Source organism: Alligator sinensis, unplaced genomic scaffold, assembly GCF_000455745.1.
Source record: "Alligator sinensis unplaced genomic scaffold, ASM45574v1 scaffold206_1, whole genome shotgun sequence".
NCBI lineage: Eukaryota > Metazoa > Chordata > Crocodylia > Alligatoridae > Alligator > Alligator sinensis.
In genome coordinates, this window is record NW_005843055.1 from 394,954 (window position 1) to 400,782 (window position 5,829).

At 58.8% G+C, this 5,829-nt stretch overlaps 1 non-coding gene across 1 annotated transcript; it reads right to left on the reverse strand.

The window, feature by feature from the left end:
* Nucleotides 1-1,125: 1,125 nt before the first annotated feature.
* TRNAQ-UUG lies at nucleotides 1,126-1,197 on the reverse strand. The gene has a single exon. It is a non-coding gene; the product is annotated as a tRNA-Gln (tRNA).
* Nucleotides 1,198-5,829: the final 4,632 nt, after the last annotated feature.

The window sequence follows — 5,829 nt, forward strand, 5'->3', positions numbered from 1 at the left end:
GGCCCGCCACAGCCCCAACAACAGCTCCACCGGGCTGGGGAACTCCGGGCGGTGGGAACCACCCTCGCACAGGACTTGCTCTAGGGCAGGGATGTTTACGGGTAAAGCAGCTTTCACCTTCTGGAATAGGTGCAAGCAGGATGCTTGCTCTGTTGCCAGACCCATGTGCCAGGCCAGTGCAGCGGGGCCTACCCACTCCTGCCTGGCGTAGACCAGGAGGTCTCCAATCGGGGTGAGACCCACCAGGGCCATCTTCTGGCATGCCCAGAGTGGTGCCCTCATTGAGACCTCCAGCTGAGTAGGTCCATACCCCGTGTCACCTGCAACAGGGCCCTGGAGACAGAGAGCAGCCCGCAGACCCTGAGGAGGTCTTGGTAAAAGACTGGCAGCACCCCCGAGCTCCGTGCAAGACTGAGCCCGCGCAGGTAGAAGAGCTGCCGGTCGTATCAGAGCCCTCGGCGGCGGCGGAGGATAGCGCGCCCCAAGTGGGTGCACGCTGCATGGTTACCGGCACCATACAGGAGTCTGTGCAGGGCCTGAAGGCGAAAGATCAGGACCTGGCTGCGGAGGCAAACCAGGCTCTGCCCCACCTTCCACAAGGGGAGGCTCAGGACCCTCTCAGAGAACCAGTGCAGTCCCAACCAGCATGGGTGACTGCTGCCACCTTAGTCAGGGGGTGGGGGCATGTGCCCTACCAGCAACCAGTCATTAATCATTGGGGGTGCCCCCCATGGCCAATCGCAAGGCAGCCGATGGATCGCTGTGGCTGCTTTTCGGAGCGCCGTTCTCTGGCTGGCACTCCGGGGGGCACTGTCACTCCCACCTGCCCATCGCCCTACCGACAAGCGCAGACGGTCAGGGGGTGCACTGGCACTCCCAACCAGAAAAAATACAGGGCCTACCTGTGGATCCCAGCCAGGGCATTGAAATGGTGCCAGAGCATAGACAGGACCAGAGCGCCGGCTGCCCAGCCAGCTTTTGGTGATTCAACACCAGTGCCCAACCTGAAGGAACAAGCACCACTACAGCAGGCTAGTGCATGCCCAGAGCCACTCTCAGAGTACCAGCTGCTAGAAGACCAAACCTGCCAGCTAACTCCACACAAAAGGCTTCAGAGGAGCAAGTCAGTTCCACTGAGATTTGAACTCAGATCACTGGATTCAAAGTCCAGAGTGCTAACCATTACACCATAGAACCAGCCAAACACAGGTGTCAGGTCTGAACTCATAACCTTGGGGTGCCCAAGCCACCATAAGGATCTGGATAGATTGGGTTGCCTGGGGAAGCCGTGGCAGGAAAAGTTCTTTGGGTAGATGTGATATCTTTTATTAGACCAACTGAGTAGTTGGAATAAAGTTCTTTGCAAGCTTTTGGGCACAATCACCCTTCTTCAGGCACAGAAAGTCTCTGCTAGTCTGAGAGTCCAAGGAATAAAAGAAGCTAAAAGTGTGACAGGAGGTCAGTGAGAATGCAGATAGGTGGAAATTAGGAAAACAAAAGGGGAGAGTAGGGGAGGGAGGGAAAAATGAGAGAGGAAAACGTGAGCAAGGGAGATTGTACACTAGTAGAGTTGCATGATAGAAATGAGGGTGTCTGAGAAAAAGTAAATAGCTGGAAATTAGGAAGTCAAAGGGCAGAAAAGGAGGGGAGGAGAGGGGAGGAAGTGGGAAAAAGAAGTGTAAGAGATCAGGTCTGGCAGGTACCTGGTGAATCGGATGTCAGGCAGGTTGTAAGGTGTCATAAATCCAATGTTTATATGAAGTCCATGGTTTCTGTATCCAGTAGATCTCTGAAGTGAAGTTCAGAGGCTGTGGACTCTCCAGCACTAGAAGGGTTCAAGGAGAGGATGGACAGACACTGGGGAGGGATGATCTAGGTCCATCCCAGGCTCCTCGACTGTGCTGGTTGCCACGTGGCAGTGGGAAGAAACTGCCCACCCTCTCCCTGCTGCTTCATGTGTCAGGATTTTAGAGGTGCCAGGTGCTGGCTGCAGCCAGGCTGGGGATGGGACTGGGCTGAGCCAGTGCTCCTGCTGGGACCAGCTCTGCAGGGTCCTGGCGAGAGGGCCTTGCCCCTCTGCTCAGGCTCAGACTGATGCTGCATTGGTGGCAGGAAAGGATTTCCTGCCCCAGTCAGACTGATCGAGACTGGGGGTTTTGCCTTTTCTTGCAATGGGGACACAGCCTTGGCTTAGGGTCTCTGGGGTGTCTATTAACCTTCTTTGCAGCAGCAGGATGTTGGTGGCTTCAGCCCCCGCCTTTCCCAGGGGCAGGATCGGGTGTGAAGCTTGGTGCTGTCAGGGACAATGGGGTCATTTTGCTCAGAGGTTGGACAATGAGTTTGTCTGGGCTGGTTTGGACAGGGCTCATCCTGCCTCAGGCAGGGCTTGGATGAGATGATCTCTTCAGGTCCCTTCCAGCCCTGCTGCTCTCTGACTACGGAGAACTGGGCTACAGACCCTGCAGCAAAATCCACGAGAGAGGGAGCAGGTCCAAGGAGAACATTATGCACCAAAGAGGGTTCCCTGCCACTTCCCACAGATGCACACCCATGCCAGGATGGCAGAACTGGATTGGCAGGGTCTGTGGGCCACCTCGTTCAGCCTCCACAGGCTGTCAGGGCCCCTCACCCCAACACGGTGCTCTGGGGAGATGTCTCTCACAGCAGAGGGAAAATGGGGCTCTCCTCCGTGCCCCATCAGGAGTATGAGGTCCTCCAGTTTCTCTGCCCTGGTATCCTGGCACAAAGAACTTCAGGAGGGACATGTCTCTGTCTGTCAGACAGGATCTTGTCATGCCCTTCCTGCCCGTCCAGCTCCATGGCATCCAGCAAGTAGGGTTACAGGGGGAACCTGTCCTCCGCACAGTGGTACCGGAGACAAGGAGGGCAGTTGCAGTCCCACAGACCTGATGGAGGTGGTGCCGTTTGTGGCAGGGTGTCCTTCCAGGGATGGCTGTGAAGCCCCTGGAGTCCCTCACTTTCTGGGCAATCACCCTTTCATTCTCCTGCCATGCCTTGATGTTTAGTATTATTATGAGGAAGGCTGCCCCATGGGTTCCCAAATCACTCTCAATGACCACCAGATGCCAGCGGTCCCTGCCTTATGGGCTAATTGCATGGCTCCATTCCTCCCCTACCCCATACCCCATACCCCATGCCTCGCAGATGTTATCACCGATCCATCTTCATCGCTGCTGTTCCTTCCATGCCGATACACTCAACCCTCTTCCCCAGGCTCTTCAGTCCCCTCAGCCGCTCTATGGGCTCCAGACCCCTTCCCTGGGTCCCTAGGAACCTCCCCCAGCCACTTAGTTCCTCTGCAAACCTCCAGACTGCTTAGGTGTTACCCTCCACGCTGACCTTCTGGAGCTGCAGCCACCCTGCACAGGGATGCTTCCCCAGCAGGATCCATATGTTACTGCCAGCTTCTCTCAGGGCCTGGGCTTAGACCTGCTCCAAGCCCAGCCCTCCTCCTGAGTCAGAAATCCAAGCTGGGGGAAAAGCCCAGTGGGAGGAAAGGCCGGCAGGGCACCCGTTGTGGCAGCAGCTTTGGACAGGCACTGCAGCCCTGCTGGAGGCAGCTTTTCCAGTACTTGGCTGGGGAAGTCTTGGGAAGTCTGCTGAGCCTCAGCGCTCATGAGTCCCCGGCCTGCTGCTCTGGACTAGCTAAACCAAGGGACACTCAGACTCCTCCAATCAGTAGCAGGATGGGCCCTGGGGCAGCTGTGGTGCACGTTAGTGGCCACGCTCATCCTGCCGTCCTCCACGGACCCCCTCACAGGCTCCCCTGCTACTCCTGGATGAAATGTTCTGCTACAGGGGGAGCCTGCCCCCAAATCCTGGAGTGATCTTATTGGAGCTGCCCTACCCTATCTTAGCTTTCTTAGCTGGACCCTGTCCACTGCCAACGATCTGGGGCTTCACCAACCCCTCTAAACTCTTTGTCCGAGCGTCCGGCGTTCCAGCCTTGTCCCCTTTTCTCTCGCTGGGGCCCTCAGCCCTGGCCCATTGCACTGGGCCTCAGCCCCCCTGTACCTCCGCCTAGGGCAGGGATCAAAGCACAGAGCACCCTAGGCACCCTGCTGCATGGCCTCCAAACCTCCGGCGCTGTCTGGCTCTCCAGGCTCTGCTGACACCTGCTCCAGGGGGATCCGATGGTCATTGTGTGCAGGGGAGGCGAAGCACTTAGGGTGCTTCTCCCTAGAGCAGAGGCCAATGTGAATGAGACCCTCAGCTGCACTTCCTGTCCAGAGTGCCTCTCAGCCCAGAGGATGCCGACATAGAGCTGATTATCCTGAGCACCTCACGAGCCTCTGATACAGCCGCAGCAGGTGGCTTAGCCCTCAGCTGCCGTGCCACAGGCCCCAAGGACTGGGTGGGGAGCAGGAGCTGAGCAAGGCCATCCTCTGATCTCTGGGCAGGGGGAGCTGGCAGGCAAAGCCGCTTGCAGCGCAGCTACCTGTCGCTGCCCATGCAAAGCCACGAGGAGCTCTGAGGAATCTCAGGGTCACAAGCCACGGGAGCTGGTGGAGCAACCATGCCAGCTGAGCCAGCCTCATGTGGGCACCATCCAAATGACTGAGATGCTGCAGAGAATCACTCTGTTGCCAGCAAACCGACTGTCCCAGTCACCCCCGAACGGCTCCAATGGGGAGGCATCTGTGCTGCTGCCGTCAGCATCCACTCAGGTGTCGCAGAGGCAAAGGTCTCCCCTCCTGCTAGCAGCACCACCAAACTATGGACCCAGGAGGGCAGGGGCACGAGCTCCAGGGCCATCCTTGTGGGGGCATCCCAGCGGCTGCCGTGCTGGGCGCTGGTTCTGTGCTGCACCCCAGGGTGAAGGCAGTGCAAGGCCAGAAGCTTGGGAAGAGGAGCCTGAAGCCAGATAAGCTCCCTGGAGAGGGAGATGCTGGAAGGCACCAACGGTGAGGAGCCCTACAGCTGGCCACGAGGGGAAACTGCAGATCCAGGGACCGGAGACAGGCGCTCACAGGATGCTTCTCCTCCCAAGGCCTGGAAATGCATCGCAGTCATGGGAGAAATGCTTCGCCACCCAGCCTGACGCCTGCCCGTCCGCATAAGGGGTGCAGGGGTGTTGAGGCTGCAGCAGCAGTGAACTGGAACAGACTTCCATGACTTCAGGGAGGCCCGAAAGCGTCGGAAACCCAGCCCCAAATCCACATTTCCTTGACGCGACGTAGGCCGTCAAAGGCACTCTTGATTTTTCCGTCATTCCTCAGGTGTAGGTTTTCAGGCCTCTTGACCTCAGCCTCAGAGCAGAGTGGCCTTCCCCGAGGAATGCTTACGGCACCGGGCAGCACGAGCCGCCGGGCAATGGGCTCCAGTTGCAGCAAGGGAAGTTGAGGTCGGAAAAACTCTCTCACCAGGAGGGTGGTGAGCGTTGGACCAGGCTCCCCAGAGGTGGGGGAGTCTGCAGCCGTGGTGGTTTTTAAGGCAGGGATCAACAAAACCCTGGCTGGGATGCTGGAGTTGGGCTGGTCCTGCTTGGAGCAGGGCTTGGGCCGGATGTGACCCCTGGGGCCCCCTCAGCCCTCGTTTTCCATGAGTCTGTGACTGCTTCTCACGGGGGCAGCTCAGCACGCGGCACGCACGGTCAGACCCGCACGGCCTGGGCGCAGGGCGGGCTTGCCTTCGCCTGTGGTGGGGGCGGACGGGCACGGCCTCTGCCTGGACCTCTCCACGCCGCCGACAGCTGCGCCACCTCGCTGCTTTCCCCCGGGCAGGGCCGGCCCTCATGCCAGGCTGACGGGGAACCCCCGTCCCCCCCCAGAGCGACCAGTCTGATCGGGACCCCCCCAGTGCGACCAG